The sequence below is a fragment of the Equus caballus genome, chromosome X (assembly GCF_041296265.1).
Source record: "Equus caballus isolate H_3958 breed thoroughbred chromosome X, TB-T2T, whole genome shotgun sequence".
In the NCBI taxonomy this organism is placed as follows: Eukaryota; Metazoa; Chordata; class Mammalia; order Perissodactyla; family Equidae; genus Equus; species Equus caballus.
In genome coordinates, this window is record NC_091715.1 from 81,918,232 (window position 1) to 81,939,759 (window position 21,528).

The following is a 21,528-nucleotide window of genomic DNA, read 5'->3' on the forward strand; positions in this document are numbered from 1 at the left end:
ACAAAACACATTTTGTTTTATAAAAGCTCCCAATCCATTTAATTTTCGACCTTGTAAACTTGGACCTCAAAATAGAGGATATGTGTTAATATTGATCTTGGTCAAAAACAAGACATAACAAAACACCTAAGACACAGTTTCTTCAGAATAAAATAGATACCTAACTAGCTTTGTAATCTTCACCTAGTTTTTACTCACCATTATCAGTTCTAAAACACTCTACATTAAAAATTATCCCACTGGTTGATGGAAGTGCTCTCCTTCTCATCCTAAAGCCACCACCCCCTTGTTCTTGCTTCCCAATCCTAAAACAATAAAGAAAGCTTTTAGTCAAAACTAGATTAAAACTGGTCCGACTCCCACCCCCACCCCCACCCCCACCTCCAACCTTTCCCCCACCCCCATCTCCACACTCTCTCCACCCCCTCCACACACACTTTGATACGGAAGGTGGTACAATAGACGCCCAGAAGGATGGGGAGACGTGGCTTCATAGAAAGTACTCAAAAGATAATTTATTGAACTATCTTTATTAGACCATTGGATTATCATGCGTTTTAAAATTACATAGCATATCTTTGAGTCCATTGCTGAGCTATTGTGTCGTACTTCTGCCTATCCTTTAAGTACACCTTCGCAATTTCGGGAACCAATGGATCATTTGGGTTGGGATCGCACAACAAGGAACAGATGGATAACAACACTTTGGAAATGGTCAGTACCGGTGACCACTCGGATCCAAGGATGTCTAGACAGATACTTCCATTTTGATTAATATTAGGATGGTAAATTGGGGTGGTGAATGCGATCTGGGGTGGTCTGAAGGGGTAATCGAACGGAAACTGGATTTTTAGGAAGAAGACCCCTCCCTCGTAGGGGCTGTCTTCGGGCCCCATTATAGTTGCCTTCCATTGGAACAAATCGTCACCCACCGGCCCTGCAGAGCACTGGGCGGGGGGGTCGTGGGTCAAGTTGAGCAGTTCCTTGTGGATGCGCTGTAGGGCCATGTCTGCAACACGTGGCCAACCCTTGGTGCAGGACCTGGAGACAGGTAGAAGGCGGGGGTCAGTGACCCTGGGGTGTGAGGAGCATAGGCAGAGGAGTGGGCTGAGGACTGGCTGAGGGGGGGTCGAGGGGGGCCTCTGGGGAGGGGGAGGGCGGTGGAGAGGGGGACTGAGGAGGGAGGGATTTGGGCCCTTGACAGGATCTGATGGGCTCCTGGACACCTCTGCCTCACCGCTGCTGCGACGTCCGCCCGCTCTTCCTAGCAGGAGACTCTGCCGCCCGCCCGAGGCCGCGCTGAGCAGAGACGTTGCTGCTGCCGCTGGACCGCCTGCTCCTGCCGCGCCCGTTGGGGCCCCCTGGAGACAGGCCCACTTCCTCTCTGTGAGGCAACAAAACACATGACGCATCGCAGCGTCATCAACGGTGCATCACGCGAGAGCTAAGGGGGCACGTGGGTGTTGAGGGGGCAGGGTATAGAGGTGGGGGGATGGGGGACAGTGAGGGAAGGGCAGGGGGCGGGGCAGGCAGCGGGAGACCTGTGGGGGCGGGGCAGAGAGTGGGAGACCGTTGGGGCCGGACAGGGAGCGGCAGACAGTAAGGGGGCGGGGCAGGGAGCGGCAGACAGTAAGGGGGCGGGGCAGGGAGTGGGAGGCCATGGGGTGGGGGAGGGGCCCGGGAGGCAGTGAGGCGGCGGGGACTGCCGGGTTCACCCCCGCTCAGCTGGGCACTGGGCTGGCCGGAACAGTCACTCACACCACCCACAGCCGTGAATTACTGGAATAAATAAGAGCAGTTCCATGAATTCCTGTCCACCCTTCACTCACTCAGGGTCACCTTCCATTAATTTTTTAACCAATTGACTTTATACTCATTCCTTTCTCTATACTTGAGAGTAAACCACATACAGCATGGGCCTCTACTTCCGGATACTTCTGTGTCTGTTTTCTAAGACAGACATTCTCTTATATAAACAACTTCAGTAAATTTAACATCAATACGATACTTTTATAACTTTTTAAAGTGACTTTTCATAACATTTTGGGTAATTTATTTTTTATGAAAAATTAAAGCCTTCAGAATTCAATTTGGAACTAAAACCGCTTTAATTTTTAAAGAATTGACAGGAAAGGAAGGAGAAAGGAAAAGAAACCAATAGTCTATCTGGTATACATAAGTAGTAAATTTAACATTGATACAATACTTTAATGTCTGTATTTTAGTTTTGTCAATTGACATATAATGTCGTTTAAAACTTATTTTTAACCCCCTCCAGTACAGAATCCAATCTAGGATCAGATATATTGCCTTTAGTTGTGTCTATTTATTTTCCTTGAGTCTGGAATGTTGCTACAGACTTCCTGCGTCTCTTTTGACACTGATGCATTTGAAGAATGCAGAACACCCGGGAATCTCAATCGCTCTTGACATTCCCGGTCTTGAAAACTGTATCTTCAGTAGTAAACCCAGACAATATGGGAGAGAGGAAGAAAAAAAAGAGAAAAGAAAGACTGCTTAGATTTGTATTTTGAGTGCTGTAGTAAAGTTAAAAATATTTTATGCTGTGTTATTTTAGGACATGTTCTAAAATATTCTAGCAATAGAGAACATGTCCTATATTGCTTTGTGTAAAATGAATGACCTTATTTCACCCACAGGAAGTCCGTAGTCTCCAATCACCCCTGAAAAGGTGAGAAGCTCACAAATCTTTTGTGGTGATAATTACATTTCCCAAGAAGCTCAGTGAGAAATGGAAGATCATGTTGTATGGAAAAATTGATTCTGATTTCAGATTAAGATATATCTATATCTATAGTCTATCTATCTATAGATGTATATATATATATACATCTTAACCTGAAATCAGAATGGATTTATGTATAAGTATGTGTGTATGTATTCTCACCACTGAAAGAAATGTTATTTGAGTAAAATTGTTAATGTGAAGTACTTTACAGACTTAACACCTTCCTTTCAGTTTTCTACGGCTGCTATAACAAAGTACTACAAACTGAGTGTCTTAAAACAACAGGAGTTTATTTTCTCACAGTTCTGGAGGCAAAAAGTCTGAAGTCAAGGTGCCAGCAGGGCCCTGTTCTGTCTTGAAAGCTCCTTCTAGCTTCAGTGGTTCCTGGCAATCTTTGCTTCCCTTGGTTTGTGGCTGCATCACTCCAATCTCTGCTTCCATCTTCACAGGGGCTTCCTTCCCTGTGTGTGTTTCTGTGTTTGTTCAGATCTCCCTCTCATTGTAAGGACACCAGTCTTTGGATTTAGTGCCCACTCAAATCCAATGTGATCTCATTTTAACTTGATTACATCTGCAAAGACTCTATTTCCAAGAAAGGTCACATTCTGAGGTTCCAGGTAGACATGAATTTTGGGAGGATACTGTTCAACTTAGTACAGTTTGCCCTCTGCCTCCAAAAATTCAAATGTGTCCCGTATGCAAAGTACATTCACCCCATGCCAACACCCCCAACAGTCTCAGTCCATTCTGGCATTAACTGTAAGTCCAAAGTCTTGTGTAAATATCGTCAATTCAAAAAGTTCCAAATCTCATGATTTAAATACTCTAAGTCAGGTATGAGTGAGACTCTGGGTATAATTCACCTTGGGTGGGGAAAAAATCCCTCATCACCTGTGAAGGAGAAAACAAATTATCTGCTTTCAAAATACAATGATGGGACAGGCACAGCACAGACATTCCCATTACAAAAGAGAGAAACTGGAAGGAATAAAGGAGTCATTGGTCTCAAGCAAATTTGAAATCCAGAAGGGAAAAGTCCATTAGTTTTCATGGCCTGAAAATAATCCTCTTTGGCTCAATCCACCCTCTGGGCCCAAGGAGGCTATGTTAGCCCCTGCCTCTGTTCCTGTCCCTTTAGCTTCTCTGCCTCTACATTCATGGCTCTGCCCTTGTAGTCATTCTTTTTTTTTTTTAAGGACAGCTCATGTTTGTACCTGAGTAGTTCTATCAGTCGTTTCTTGCCTGTGGAATCTCTGAAGTCTGACAGTCATTCTATATTTCATCCTGTCTCTGTCGCCTTCAGTCCAAGCTTGCAATGTTTCTCCTGATGTAACATTCTCAAAAACCTTGTCAATCTTCCATGTACGTCAAGGGGATCCATGCCATTATACAGCAGACTTCTGCACAGATTCTTCCTGGATAACACCATGTCTATTCCTGGTTTCTACTGAGATGGTTGATTGGATCCATGAGTCACAGGCCTAACCTCTTCAGCAAAAGTTTGTGCAGCCACAAACTTGGCTCAGAGCACGCTATCTGGAAATGCCAAGAATTTTCCAAATCATCAAGTTATGGTTCCTTTTGCTTAACAGTTCTGTCCTCACTTTATCTCATTATTCTTACATTTTGTTGTAAGTAGCAAGGAGAAACCAGGTTCACATTCCACACTTTGTTTGGAAATCTCAGGTCAATGTCCCAGTTCATCAGTTACAAATTCTACCTTCCAACCAACAGCAGAGTACAATTAAACCAAGTTTTTTTACCACTTTACAGTGAGGATTGCCTTTCCTCCAGTGTCCAATAACAGGCTTCTCATTTCCTTCTGAAACCTCGTCAGAAACTCCTTTAACATATTTCAACCAACATTCTGCTCATGGTGATATATGTATTCTCTAAGATGATAATAGCCTTCTTTACCATACTCTTTATTTCTTTCTGAGTTCTTATGAGAATCTCCTTTAACATTCATATTTCTACCAATGATCTCTTCAACACAATCTAGACTTTTTCTATCATATACTTCAAAATTCTTCCAGCCTCTACTCTGCCCAATATCAAAGCCACTTCCACAATTTTAGGTAATTGTTACAGTAGTGGCACCCCACTTCCTAGTGCCAAAAGCTATATCAGTCAGGGTTCTCCAGAGAAAGAAAAACAAATAGGAGATATATCTATATCTGTATCTATATCTATATATCATATATATATGATAGTTAATTTTATGTGTAAACATGACTAGGCCATGAAGTGTCCAGACATTTGGACAAACATTATTTATTCTGATTGTGTCTGTGAGGGTGTTTCTGGATGAGATTAACATTTGAATCAGTAAACTGAGTAAAGTAAGTTGCTCTCCCTATCATGGGTGGGCCTCATCCAATCAGTTGAAGGCCTGAACAAAACAAAAAGCCTGAGCCTCTTGTGAGTAGGAAGGGACAACAGTTGCTTGTTTGTCTTTGAACTGGGACATTTGTTTTTTCCCTCCCTTTGGACTCAAGCAGAAGCATTGGCTTTTCCTGGTTTTTGAGCCTGCTGACATTCAGACTGGAACTACATCATCAGCTGTCTAGGTTCTCAGACCTTCATACTTAGACTTGAACTGTATCATCAGCTCTCCTGGGACTCTAGATTGCTGACTGCAGGTGTTGGGATTTGTCAGCCTCCCTAATTGTGTGAGCCAATTCCTTATAAGAAGTCTCTCTCTCCATAGTCATATTACAGGCACGAATCACTTAACAACAGAGATATGTTCTGAGGAGTGCATCATTATGTGATTTCATCATTGTGTGAACATCATACAGTGTACTTACACAAACCTAGATGGTATAGCCTGCTATATACCTAGGCTCTATGGTAGCCTGTTGCTCCCAGGCTCGAATTCAGTACAACAGGTTACTGTACTGAATGCTCTGGACAGTCGTAACACAATGGTAAGTATTTGTGTATCTAATCATACCCAAACATAGAAAAGGTACAGTAAAAATATTGTATAAAAGATAAAAAATAGTGCACCTATTAGCACTCACTAGAATGGAACTTGCAGGACTGGAAGTTGCTCTGGGTGAGTCAGTGAGTGAGTGGTGAGTGAATGTGAAGGCTTAGGACATTAATGTACACTACTGTAGACTTTATAAACACTGTAAACTTAGGCTACACTAAATTTATTAAAAATATTTTTCTTTCTTCAATAAAAAATTAAACTTGGCTTACTGTAACTTTTGCTTTATAAACTTTTTAATTTTTTAAAACTTTTTGACTCTTTCGTAACAACACTTAGCTTAAAACACAAACATTATACAGCTGTACAAAAATATTTTATTTCTTTATATCTTTGTTTTATAAGCTTTGTTCTATTTAAAAACTTTATTTTTTTTTAACCTTTTAAACATTTTTGTTAAAATCTAAGACAGAAACATACACATTAGCCTAGGCCTACACAGGGTCAGGACCATCAATATCACTGTCTTCCACCTCCACGTTTTGTTCCATTGGAAGGTCTTCAGGGCCAATAACATGTGTGGAGCTGTCACCAGCATCACCACAAACATGTGAGTAATGTGCTGTGTTATGACATTATGATGTCTATGACATCATTAAGTGATAGGAATTTTTCAGCTCCATTATAATCTTATGGGGCTACCATTGTATATGCAGTCCATCGCTGACCAAAGTGTCATTATGCAGTGTGTTATTGTAGTTCTGTTTCTCTGGAGAACCATGAGTAATACAGATTTTGGTACCCAGAGTGGTTCCAGAAGAATAGAATTTTAAGGATGAGTTTTTTTGATTGGCTCTTGTGTTTCTGGAATTGCCTCTCTAATCTGGTTAGACTTAAAAGGTACTAATGACTCTATTTCTAGATAATATAGATACACAAAATACCACCATTGGATACTCCTAATCAACCACTTACAAGAAGCAAGGATCCGAGTGACTATGTATATGATACCTCAGAATATTTTTAGCAAACTAAGTAATAAAATGAAATTGGCTAATTGCTCCTAATGTTGCTGGACAAGGCAGGGAAAGAAAATGATGAGCCCAGGGATTTGAATTCCCAGCTCAAGCACCTCATGAATGACATGAAAGCTTCTATGTATACGCTGAAGGAGACAGTTATCTCCTATAGCTACAGAAACGAGATTGCTGAAAATCAAACCCAGAGTCTCATTCTCCTACTGGCTGTATTACAATGCAAATTGAACTCTCAGCCTTGTAGGATGTCTACTCTCAGGGTAAGAACATTGATTGGAAAGGAATGAGATCCTGGAAATTGGAATTAGGACCTGTGGGAAGACCTTAAGGAAGATGGAGATCATGAGCCCCTACCTTCTGATGAGTCTTCTTTGCTAGTGGAAGAGTCCACTCCATCCTCGGTGGAAGTCACCTCCCCATCCCAGTGAGAATGTCAACCCCCTACCTGAGGAAATTAACCCTGCTTTTCCTGAGGAAATTATAATGGCCTCTCTTGAGATAGTTGCCCAGAAAGACACTCATCATTATTCTCAGGACCTACCTCCACCATCCCTCTTTGCTTCTAGATCTATGACTAGACTCAAGTCCCAGCAGGCTCCTAAAACTGAGGTAGAGTGTGATCCATGATGTGGTGTGCTACACTTGAAAATAGCTACTTAAGTGTTCTAATTTATACAGATAGAAATACAGGGAACACATGTGGGAATGGATACTAAGGGTGTGGAATAATAGTGGAAGAAACATAAAATTGGATCAGGTCAAATTTATTGATATGAGACAAAGCAGAGATTCTGCATCTAATCGTGCAGCTCAGGTAGTCAGAAAGGGCTCTAATAGCTTGTATGGCTTGTTGGCTGAAACATGGACCAAAATGTTGCTCACAGTGAGTGAGTTACTAATGTTGCACTTGCTTTGGCTTAATGTAGAGAAAAGGATTAAAAGGTTTAGGGAGATTGGAATGTTAGAGTATACTTGTCATTTAAAACTTACACAACCACCCTTGAAGGATCTAGAAGACATACCTCTCACCAAGACTATGAGAAATAAATTTATGAGGGGAACTCTGGCATCCTTGAGCTCTGTAATTACTCCTCTTTGTAGGCCAGATCTTATAGTGGGAACTTTGGTCACTGAATTGGAAAACCTATAGGCAATGGGAGTAGTTGGATCTCAGTGTTGCAGGGGCACTCAAGCCTCAAGTACCAAAGGCAAAGTGGGCGTAGTTACCATTATAGACATCAGAGTCAAAGCAATGACAAAAATAGTCTGACTTAGAAAAACCTGTAGCAGTGGCTAGTTAACCATGGTGCCCCTAGAAGTGAAATAGATAGGAAGCCTACTCAATTCTTACTTGATCTGTATAAGCAGAAATGTTCTAGTTCAGGTAACAAAAGTCTAGCCAGATTCATAAAAACAGAAAATTATGGAGCCTCAATCTCTTCCCAGACTCAAGACAGATTATAGAACCAGAACCCCTTGAATGAAGGGAGGGACAGCACTCTGTGAGAAAGGACCACTGCCTAAAATTTATACTGGTAATTTTCCCCCCAGTCTTCCCCAAAGGGACCGGCAGCCTTTTACCTGGGTAACTGTGCATTGGAGAAAAGGGAATAATCAGAACTTTCAGTAATTCCTGGACACTGGCTCTGCACTGACACTAATTCCGGGAGAATGAAAACATCACTGTGGTCCACCAGTCAGAGTAAGGGCTTATGGAGGTCAGGTGATCAATGGAGTAATTTTAGCTCAGGTATGCCTCACACTGGGCCCAGTGGGTCAAGGAACTCATCCTGTGGATATTTCCCCTGTTCCAAAATGCAAGAGCGTATCAACTTTCTAGCTCTATTTTATAATTTATTTTTCAGGGATCTTGATTGTTATTCCCTTCCTCAAGATACCATGCTGATCCATCACATTGATGACATTTTGCTCATTGAACTTAGCAAGTCAGAAATAGTAACTACTCTAGATTTATTGCTAAGTCATTTGCATTTCAGAGGGTGGGAAATAAATCCAACTAAAATTCAGGGGCCTTCTATCTCAAGAAAATTTCTAAGGATCTAGTGGTGAGAGGCATGCTGAGATATCCCTTCTAACATGAAGGATAAATTGTTGTATCTGACCCCGCCTACAACCTAAAAAGAGGCACAATGTCTAGTGGGACTTTTTGGAGTTTGGAAGCAACATATTCCTCATTTGAGTGTATTAGCCCAGCCCATTTATCAAGTCACCCAAAGAGCTACTAGTTTTGAGTGTGGGGCAAAATAAGAGATGGTTCTGCAACAGATCCAGCCTGCTGTGAAAGCTTCTCTGCCACTTGATGCATATGATCCAGCAGATCAAATGGTTCTTGAAGTGTCTGTGGCAGATAAAGATGCTGTTTGGAGACTTTGGCAGGATCCTAAAGGTGAATCACAGTACAGGCTCTTAAGATTTTGAAGTAAAGCCGTACTATCTTTTGCAAACAAGATAAATCATCTTTTTCAAATAACTACTCTCCTTTTGAGAAACAGTTCTTGGCCTGTTAATGGGTCTCAGTAGAGACTAAACCCTTCACCACGGGCCACTAAGTTACCATGTTACCTGAGCTTCCCATCATGAACTGGCTGGTGTCTGATCCATCAAGACATAAAGTTGCACATGCAAAGCAGCACACCATCATCAAATGAAAGTGGTACAGATGTGATCAGGCCCTAAAGGCACAATTAAGTTACATGAGAAAGTGTTCCAAATGTTCATGGTCCCCATTCCTGCTACACTGCCTTCTCTGTCTCAGTCTGCACCTATGCCTTCACTGAGAGTTCCCTACCATCAGTTGACAGAGGAAGAAAAGACTAAAGCCCAGTTTACAGATGATTCTGCATGACATACAGGCATAAACCAAAAGTGGACAGCTGCAGCACTATGGCTCCTCTCTGGGACATCCTTGAAGGACAGTGGTGAAGAGAAATCCTCCTAGTGGAACTTTGAACAATGTGCCAGATGCTTCACTTTCCTTGAAGGAGAAATGACTAGTTGCTCAATTATATGCTGATAAATGGGCTATGACCCCTGGTTTGGCTGGATGCTCAAGAATTTGGAAGGAGAGTGACATCAGCATCATGGTGGAGTGAGTTGTTCTCTTTGTCTCTCTCCTTTAAGTGACAACTAAATAGACATCCATTCAGCAACAGAGGATTCCCTACACAGCACAACAGGATGCCTGAGAGGTCTAGGCATCTATACACCTGAAGATGGGTGGATTGGACCCCTAAGAAGCAATAAAACTAGGGGAGCAACCACTCCCACCCCTGGTGGGAGTAATCCAGGTCACAGGTCTTCAAATAGCACCCAGAGCTACTGTGAGTGGAGGTGGTGGCAGCCCAGCCTTTGCGTTAATGCTTGTAGAGTGGTGGTAGCCTAGATCATGGGAATACCCACCATGCCACAGCAGCCTCACTCATGTGAATGTTCCCCACTGAATGGTTGATGGTCAGCTCATGCCAAAGCACCCCACCCAAGCAGTGGCTCCACCCATAGAAGCACAACCTTCTCACTGAGTGTGGTAGCCAGGCCCGTATGAAGGCAGCCTACTGGGTGGTGGCTCCAACTGTGCAAACATGGCCCACCAAGAGGCAGTGGCTGAGCCCATGGGAAGGTGCCCAGACAAGTGGTTAATGCCTCACTCACATGGATGTAGGGCAGCCCAATCAGCACAACTACAAACAGACAAGGTTGGAACAGAAAAAACAGCCTCTGCCCCACCCCCAGCAGTTGCACGTAGAAACTGCCACCAGAAGCAACAGGAACCACAACACAGCCAAAGACTCAGCCTCCAGGGCAGCAACCCCAACACCAGCTCCACAAGTAGCAGGGGCTGTATACAAGTCCCAGGGTCCCTGAGACTCCACCAGTGACTGTGACACCTATGAACCCAGCACCCCTGGCAGTGGTGCAACCAGCACCTGAAGACAACCTGGAAACAGCAGTGCAGGTGGTGCATAGGACAGCATCATCTGAGCCCATGGAGAGCCAGTGGAGTAACATGAGATCCTGGTGACCAGAGCCAAAGAAACCAAAGCTGTAATAAAATAAGAAAAGGTGATTACTACCACAAATGCACCAGCAGAGGACCAACTCATCAAACACCATGAAGAACTGCAGTAACATGACAGAACAGAAAGAAAATGGCAGCTCTCCAGAAACCAAATCAGAAGTCACAGAAGTTTACAATCCGACTGACAGAGAATTAGAAATCAATGAAATAAAGAAACTCAATGAGTTACAAGAAAACTCAGAAAAACAGTTCAATGAGCTCAGGAATAAAATTAATGAACACAAGGAATACTTCACCAAAGAGATTGAAGCTCTAAAAGAAAACCAAACAGAAATTCTGGATATGAAGAGCACAATTAATGAGATTAAAAATAATGTAGAGAGCATTAAATATAGGGTAGACTTAAGAGGAGAGAATTAGTGACTTTGAAGATAGAAACCTAGAAATGTTTCAGGTGGAGGAGTGAGAACTAAAATTTTTAAAAAATGAAGAAATTATTTGAAAAATATCCAACTCAATTAGGAAAAGTAAATAAGGATTATAGGTATCGCAGAGGGAGAATAGAAGGAGAAAGGAGCAGAGAGCTTATTCAAAGAAATAATAGGGACCATCCTGGTGGTGTAGTGGTTAAGTTCATGTGCACTGCTTTGGAAGCCTGAAGTTTGGTGGTGGAGATGCTGGGTGCAGACTGACACACTGCTCATCAAGCCATGCTGTGGCAGTGTCCCACACAGAAGAACTGGAAGGACTTACAACCAGGATATACAACTATGCACTGGGACTTTGGACAGAAAGAAAGAAGAGGAAGATTGGCAACAGATGTTAGCTCAGGGCCAATCTTCCTCACCAAATAAATAAATAAATAAATAAAATAATAGTTGAGAACTTCTAAAACCTAGGGAAGGAACTGGACATATGAGTAAATGAAGCCAATAGAACTCCTAATAACATTAGTGCAAAAAGACCTTCTCCAAATACCATAAGACCCAGCTATCCCACTACTGGTTATTTATCCAAAAAACTTAAAATCAACAATTCAAAGAGACTGATGCACCCTTATATTCTTTGCAGAATTATTCACAATAGCCAAGACATGGAAGCAATGCAAGTGCCTAACAACTGATGAATGGATAAAGAAGATGTGGTATATATATATAGGGGCACTTATATATTGTGACAGATAAAAATTAGACTATTGCCTGTGAGCACAATGCAGAAACTAATAAATGATAATGTACATCTGAAATTTCACAATGTTATAAATTATGATGACCTCAATAAAATAAAAAAGATCTTCTCCAAGGCATATAATATTAAAATGGTCAAAACTCAATGACAAAGAAATAATATTAAGGGCCACCAGAGAGAAGAAAATAACCTACAAAGGAGCTCCCATAAGGCTTTCAGCAGATTTCTTAGCAGAAACCCTGCAGGCCAGGAGAGAGTGGAATAATATATTCAAAATACTGAGAGACAAACACAATCAGCCAAGAATACTCCATTCAGCAAAATTATTCTTCAAATATTACAGAGACATGAAAGCTTTCCCAGATAAACAAAAGCTGAGACAGTTCATCTCCACTAGACCTGTCTTACAAGAAATGATGACAGGAGCCATCCTACCTGAAATAAAAAGGCAAAAGTTTACAAAGCTTTGAACAAGGACATAAGTAGACAAAATCAGAAATTGCAGCTCTCTATCAGAATAGGTTAGAAAACACTTAATTATAACATAAAAGATAAAGGGAAAGAAAGCACCAAAAATAACTATAAATACTTAAATTTAGTTGCAAACTCACAACACAAAAAATAACAATTTGTGACAACAAAAAAATAGAAGGAGAAGAACTTGCTTGGGCTAATGGAAATAAGAGATGATAATAAGAAAATGGACTATCTCATCTATGATATCATTATAACAAACCTCATGATAACCACAAAACAAAAAAAATCAGAGCAGCATCACAAATCATAAATAAAGAGAAAACTGAGAAAACCTTCAAAGAAAACCACCACGTTGCCTCCAAGAAACACATCTAAGCTCTAAAGACAAACATAGGCTTAGAGAGAGAGAGGGAAGATGATACTCCAAGCAAATGGCAAGCAAAGGAAAGTGGATACAGCCATACTTATATCAGACAAAGCGGACTTCAAGACAAAAAAGATAAGGAGGGACAAAGATGGACGCTATGTAATGAGAAGTGGGACATTCCACCAAGAAGACATAATACTTATTAATATATATACACCTAACACAAAAGCACCAAAGTATATAAAACAACTATTAACAGACCAACAGGGAGAAATTGACAGCGACACAATAATAATAGCAGATGTCAACACCTTACTTACATCAACAGATAGATCACCTAGACAGAAAGTTAACAAGGAAACAGTGACCATAAATGAAACACTAGACCAGATGGACTCAATAGATGTATATATAACATTCCATTCAAAAACAGAAGAATACATATTCTTCTCAAATGCACAGGGAACATTCTCAAAGAGAGGCAAACAAGGCAAACAAGAAACAAGACAAGCCTCAATGAATTTAAGAAGCATCTTTTCTCACTGCTTCTCTGGAGAATTCTAGCAAACATTCAAAGAAGATTTAATACCTGTCCTTCTCAAATTACTCTGAAATATTGAAAAGAATGGGACTCTCTCTAACTCATTCTATGAGGCCAACATTACTGTGATAACAAAACCAGACTTGGGCCACACAAAAAGGGTAAATTACAGGCCAATGCAATTGATGAACATAGAAATAAAAATCCTCAACAAAGTATTGGCAAATCAAATAGGACAATATATTAAAAGGATCATACACCACCATAAAGTGGGATTTATTCCAGAGATGCAGGGATGATTCAACATCCACAAATTAATCAATGTGATACATCACACTAACAAAATGAATAATAAGAATCACATGATCATCTCAGTAAATGAAGAGAAAGCCCATGACAAAATCCAACATCCATTTATAATAAAAACTCTGAATAAAATGAGTATAGAAGGAAAGTGCTTCAACATGTTAAAGGCCATATGTGACAAACCCACAGCTAACATCATACTCAATGATGAAATACTGAAAGCTATCCCTTGGAGAACAAGAAAGGGTGCCCATTCTTGCCACTCTTCTTCAACATAATACTGGAGGTTTTGGCCAGAAAAATTAGTCAAGAAGGAGAAATAAAAGTTATCCAAATTGGAAAGGAAGAAGTAAAACTCTCACTGTTTGAGGATGGCACGATTCTATATATAGAAAACCCTAAAGAATCCACCAGAAACCTACTTGAAATAATTAACAATTACAGCAAAGTTACAGGGTACAAAATCAACATACAAAAATCAGTTGCATTTTTATACACTAATAATGAACTAGCAGATAAAGAAGTCAAGAATACAATCACAACAATAAGAACAAAATATTTAGGAATAAATTCAACCAAGGAGGTGAAAGACCTATACATCAATAACTATAAGACATTATTGAAAGAAATTGAAGGAGACATAAAGAAATGAAAAGATATCTTATGCTCACTGATTGGAAGAATAAGCATAAGTAAAATGTCCATGTTACCTACAGCAATCTACAGATTCAATGCAATCCCAATCAGAATCACAATGACATTCTTCAGAGAAACAGACAAAGGATCCTAAAATTTATATGGAACAATAAAAGACCCTGAACAGCCAAAGTAATCCTAGGAAAAATGAACAAAGGTGGAAGTATCACAATCCATGACTTCAAAATATACTACAAAGCTATAGTAATCAAAATTGCATGGTACTGGCACACCAACAGACACACAGATCAATGGAAGAGAATTGAAAGCCCAGATATAAAACCACATATCTGTGGATAGCTAAACTTTGACAAAGGAGTCAAGAACATACAAGGAGAAAAGAAAGTCTCCTCAGTAAATGCTGTTGGGAAAACTCAACAGCCACGTGCAAAAGAGTGAAAGTAAACTATTAACTTACACTGCACACAAAAATTAACTCAAAATGGATCAAAGACTTGAAGGTAAGACCTGAAACTATAAAACTTCTAGAAGAAAATTTAGGCAGTACACTCTTTGACATTGATCTTAGCAGTATCTTTTCAAATACTATGTCTACTCAGGCAAGGGAAACACAATAAAAAATAAACAAAAGGGACTACATCAGACTCAAGAGCTTCTGCAAGGCAAAGAAAACCATGAATGAAACAAAAAGACAACCCATCAACTGCGAGAAAATATTAGCAAATCATATATTGGACAAGGGGTTAATTTTTGAAATATATAAAGAATTCATACAACTCAAGAACAAAAGAACCAAACAACCCGATCTAAAAATGAGCAGAGAGTATGAGCAGACATTTTTCCAAAGAAGATGTACAGATGGCCAACAGGTACATGAAAAGTTCAACACCACTAATTATTAGGTAAATGTAAATCAAAAATGCAATAGATATCACCTCACACGGGTCAGAATGGCTGTAATTAAGAAGACAGGAAACAACAATTATTGGAGAGGATGTGGAGAAAAGGGAATCCTTATACACTGCTGGTGAGAATGCAAACTGGTATAGCCACTATGAAAAACACTATGGAAATTTCTGAAAAAATTAAAAATAGAAATACCATATGACCCAGCTATCCCACTGCTAGGTATTTACCCAAGCCACATAAAATCAACAATTCAAAGAAATTTATGCATCCTTATGTTCATTGCAGCATTATTCACAATAACCAACACATGGGAGCAACCTAAGTGCCCATCAACAGATGAATGGATAAAGAAGATGTGGTATATATATATTCACAATAGAATACTACTCAGCCATAAATAAAGACAAAATCATGCAATGTGTGACAGCATGGATGGACCTTGAGAGTATTATGTTAGGCAATATAAGCCAGACAGAGAAAGACAAACACCACATGATTTCACTCGTGTGTGGAAGATAAACAACTACACAGATAAGGAAAACAGATTAGTGGTTACCAGAGGTGAAGGAGGTTGGGGGAAAGTGAAAGGGGCACATATGTAAGGTGACGGATAAAAATTAGACTGTTGATGGTGGCCACGATGCAGTATATACAGAAACTGGTATATAAAAGGTACACCTGAAATTTACACAATGTTATAAGCCACTACAAACTCGATAAAATTATTTTGAAAAAAGAATTTGGAAGGAACTTGATTGGAAAATTGGTGGCAAGAAAACTTTCAGTTGAGGATGTGGATTGACCTCTCTGAATGGGTGGACAACTGAATATATTTGTTTTCAATGTGAATACTCACCAAAGGGTGACCTCACCAGGGGAGTATTTTAATAATCAAGTGGATAAGGTCACCTGTTCTGTGGCTACTAGAGAGCCTCTTTCCTCAGCCATCCCTGTCATTGCCCAATGGGCTCAAGGACAAAGCAGCCATGGTGACAGGAATGGAAGTTATGCATGGGCTCAGAAATGTGGATTTTATTAAAGCCTTCCTGGCTACAAACACTGCTGAGTGCCAGATGCCAGCAGTAGAGACCAACGAAAAGTCCCCAATATGGCATCATTCCCTAGAGTAATTAGTTAGCTACTGGCAGCAGATTGATTACATTGGACCTCTTCCATCATGGAAGGGGCATCATTTTGTTCTTACTGGAATAGGCACTCTTAATACAAATTTGCCTTCCCTATTCACAGTGCTTCTCCCAAAATTACCATCCATGGACTTACAGAATGCCTTCCAATGTCATGGTATTCCACACAGCAGTGCTTCTTATTAAGGAAATCACTTCACAGAAGTGAAGCATGGTAATAGGCCCATGCTCATGGAGTTCACTAGTGTTACTATGTTCTCCACTGTCCTGAAGCCACTGCTTGAAGGAACGGTGGGATGGCCTTTTAGAGATTGAGTTACAGTGCCATCCATGTGGCGATACCTTGCAGTGCTGGGCAAGATTCTTGTGTATGCTGTGAATCAACATCAAATATATGGTGTTGTTTCTCCAATAGATAGGATTCACAGGTCCAGGAATCAGGGAGTGAAAATAGTAGTGGTATCACTCACTGTGACCCCTAGTGACTCACTAGCAAAATTTCGCTTCCTTTTCTGGGGATGTGATGTTCTGCGATCCTAGAGGTTTTAGTTCTGAAGGGAAGAATGCTTCCACCAGGATAGACAACAATGATTCCATTGAACTGAAAGTTAAGACTGCTGCCTGACCGCTTTAGGCTCCTCACGCCTCTGAATCAATAGGCAAAGAAGGAAGTTACTGTGCTGGGTGGAGATGATTGATCTTAACTACTGAGAAGAAATTGGACTACTACTTCATAATGGAGGTAAGAAGGAGTATGTCTGGAATATAGGAGATCCCTCAGAGTGTCTCTGAGTATTACCATGCCCTGTGATTAATGGAAAACTACAGCCACTCAATCCAGGCAGGACTACTAATGGCACCAATCCTTTAGGAATGAAGGTTTGGGTCACTCCACCAGGTAAAGAAACAGGACAAGTTGAGGTACTTGGAGAAGGCCAAAGGGACAGAATGGGTGGTAGATGAAGTGAGCTATAATTACCATGTGGCCAGTTACATAACCTAGGAGAGTAGTTGTCGTGAATATTTCTCCTTATTTTGTTATGAATATGTTTGTGTGTCTCTGTGTGCATGTATGTACATATGTACAGTCATGTGCAGCATAATGTTTCAGTCAACGATTGATTGTATATCTGATGGTGGTTCCATAAGATTAGTACCATATAGCCTAAGTATGTAGTAGGCTATACCATCTAGATTTGTGTAAGTGCACCCTATAATGTTTACATAATGATGAAATCACCTAACGACACATTTCTCAGAATGTATCTGCACTGTTAAGTAATGCATGACTGTATATATCTCCTAATGATTCTCTTTCTCTGGAGAACCCTGACTACTACAATACCCACATTATTAAGGGTAATTTCCTTTACTTAAAATCAATTGATTTCAGATATTAACCAACTCTACAAAATACCTTCACAGCAATACTTAGATTAGTGTTTGATTATATAACTCAGTACTATAGCCAAGCCAAATTAACACATAAAATGAATTGTCACAACTTTCAATGCAATGTTTTACATTTTTAACTAGTTAAATTTGTAGAGATAGATGTTTTACCCTTTACAAACCCAACAATTTATTTTCCATGTTTTACAAAAGTTAAACATAAATCATAACAGTAACTTTTATGGAAAAGACCCATATGCATTTCACACATTGGCATTGAGTCTAATCTCCTGATGAGAAAGAGAGAGAAAGAGAGAGAGAATGATGAAAGATGCTAATGGTTAAAATGTAAATAAATCAAAGGCAGTTGTATTTATTCCTTTTGTACCAGCTAAAATTCATTTTAGATTTCCTTTTTGTTCCACTCTCACTTAGGGAGAAGAAAGATAATTTCATTAAAAAGCAACAAGTAAACAAACAAAAATCAAGCTGAGTTGAGATATTGTTGGGTCTTATCCAGTAATTTCTGATACTAAATAAGATAAAAGAAAAGCTTTCCTTTATTAACTTTTAAATGAAATGAAATTTAAATGAGAACCATTATGAGTGGTTCTCATATTGAAAGAATTTGGTATATTGGCTAATTCCACCAAACTCATGCTTCCAGTAGAAATAAAGTTAAGCATACTTACCTGAAGGCAGAATTAACCCATGTGAAATATACTCATTGGTCATAACGCATTTCTATTTTAGAATTTACAAAGCAGTTATATCCATATTAAATTGACTGGCTCTGAATTTTTAAAATGGATGTAAGCCTAGTTTATGCAATTATCAAGTTTAATTATGCCAAGCTTCACATTTCAATTACTCACCAAAGGTATTGTGCATATCAGTATATACTAGCAGGCTTAAGGCCTAAGAAATGTAAGTCTAACACAAAAGAAAACAGGTCTTAGTTAAGCATGATTTTACTGTTTTAAAATTTTGTTCTTTCTCAAGTTATTCTTGATCAATTCCATTAGGTGTATTGCACAGTGATCTTGGGAAGTATGAAATGACTAATGACTCAAGTTTTCCAGCTTGATGGACTTTGCTTGTGTTATTGAAATTGAGAATGGACATATGTATCTAGCAGAATCTAAGAACGTAGCATGCTATGGAATTAACAAGGAGAACAAAGATAGAACTAATAAATTTATAGCTTAATCATTGAAGCTTGCATTCATATAGTGCCCACAATATATGTTTAGCCTATTTTCCCCTTCTCTATTGGGTACTATGTTATTTAAGTATTGAATGAAATAAAATTTCAGGGCACCTTTCCTTGAATTCTAGTTTACAGTGAGTAAACTACATTCGTTAGTCCCTCATTTCCTCCAGGTGTTTGCTCAAACTTGTATAGGTCAGACACTGTGCTCTATACTAGGGTTTCGAAGAAGAGTAAGTGTTTGGTGATCATCAAAGAGGGGCAATTAGGCCATTTACATGAATATTTCTCAAGTGAATAAATGAGTGCATAGATGAATAGATGAATGAGTGAAAGGAAGTAATCTTTAATCACTAATCTTAAGGGACATCAAAGGACTTTTTGTAGAACTACCACATGCCACAAAATAATTGCTTTCATGACAGTTGCTTAGCTGCTTTCTCCACACCACGCCAATAAATTTCTGGAAGGTTTTTGTCCACAGGGTTTAATAGGTTTTTCTCTCCCAGATGTTAGAGCTACTCCTATTCTTCTTTTGTTGGATAAAGCAGTGTCAGATATTGTACCCCATAGCACATGAATACATCTTTATTGCCTTATCTTTTCCCCTGAGCTATTAACATAAAGATACCAAGTCAAAATTAATTCTATCAATTTTGGGGATGGCATTTGCATTATCTAATCTGTTGGATTATGTTTAGATAGCCTAGTGTCTTGTCTTAGGGTTACTAATCATTTAGCTTAGTGGGACTGATGTTAGTTTTCCTTAGAGTTTCAGATGAAACAAGAGATGATACTGTCATAAATTTGTTTCCATTCTTGTCTCTCATTTTGAGGTTTGATATCAGTATGCTGTTAGCATACATTTCAATGAAACAATGGTAATGAGAAAATCAAACTTTCTCTGTGTCACATACCTCAATAGTGTTTACCTATTTGTCTTTCTTCACTTGAATGCTTTTTATGATGGCAAAGAGAGATACAATGGAATAAATATCATTGGTTGTACTTTTATTATGAAGAAGAATGGAGACATTATAGAAATCTAATTATAAAATACTAACATATGAGTGAAAAAAATCGTACTTTAACTGAAGAAGATTCTAGAATATAGTACGATATGTTTTCACAGTTCCCTCACTTCGCCTTGGTCCTTCTTCTGAAAAAGTATAGGACTTTCGGTTTCTGGCTCACATGTAAGGGGCTTGGAAGTCACCACTCTGTCCTAACAATAAGTAAAAGCTGAACAAACTAAAAAATCAACTCTTCTTGGATCTATGAGAGAGAGGAGGACATGGGACAAACTGCTGTCCCTAAGATTTTAGGGACATGCAGATGCAGGGAGTCGCTTTGTACTGGAGCATAGACCCACCAGCAGAAACTGCCTTAAGAGCCAGTGCCAGAGTAAGAAATAATTTAGCTGAACTGTAATTGATTAATTACTGGAGGCTCAGGGTAGACAACTCTGAGAGTGAAAAACTCCAAGGAGATCAAGTCATAAGGGAGTCACCATAGCATTGTGAGGTTTACCTCCAGGAGTTTGACAAGGTCCCACAGTAAATATTGAAGAAAAATCTCTTCCTGTATCTGGCAAGGGGAGGGGAAAAAGAACCATTTTCAAAAATGCCAGAGCACTCTGTTCTTCTTAACAAGGCCTACCCTTTGGGGAAACTAGTTAACCAGAACTTAACCTGCTGAGGTATTATCAGAGCCTACCTGACTTGGGGGAAAGGAAATATCCAACTCCAGCTAGATCCAGCCTACTAACAGGGAGAGGGGAAATACCTAACTCTAGCCCACTCTAGCCACCCTATCCCACCTAACAGGGGAGGAAAAAACTGAGAAAAACTTGTAAATTTCACAATATAGAGGCATAGGTGCACCAAAAGACTGAGACCAACACATAGGAGTATAGAACACTTACCCCGACACCTTACCACCATATTGCTAAAGGCTTATTTATATCAGTTTCTTTTACTTGTTACATTATGTCTGGCTATCAAGAAAAAAATTGCAAGGCATACCAAATGGCAGTTAAAACAGCCATGATTAATATGCTAAAGGTTCTAATGGAGAAAGTACACAGATGCAAAAAGAGATGAACAATGTAAGCAGAGAGATGGAAATTATAATAAAGAATCAAAAAGACTTACAAAAGATTAAAAAAACACTGTACCAGAAATGAAGAATACCTTAGATGGGTTTATTAATAAAAGAAGGCTAGGGAAAGAATTTGTGATTCACAGGATATATCAATACTATCCCTGAAAACCAAAAGCAAAGATTACAAAAGTTGAAACAACACAACAGAATATCCAAGAATTGTGGTAGAAATACAAACTGTGTAACATATGTGTAATGGTAATATCAGAAAGAGAAGAAAAAGAGAAAGAAACAGAAGAAATATTTGAAACAATAACTGAGAATTTTCCCAAATTAATGTCAGACATCAAACCACAGATCCAGAAAACTCAGAGAACATCAAGCAGGATAAATGCCAAAAGACCCCTACACCTAAGCATATTATTTTCAAACTACAGGACATCAAAGATAAAGAAAAAAATTCTGGAAGAAGT

The 21,528-nt window shown here is 39.4% G+C and overlaps 1 pseudogene; it reads right to left on the bottom strand.

Moving 5' to 3' along the window:
- Positions 1-493: 493 nt before the first annotated feature.
- Positions 494-1,382, bottom strand: LOC100072373 (ubiquitin-conjugating enzyme E2 D2 pseudogene; annotated as a pseudogene).
- Positions 1,383-21,528: the final 20,146 nt, after the last annotated feature.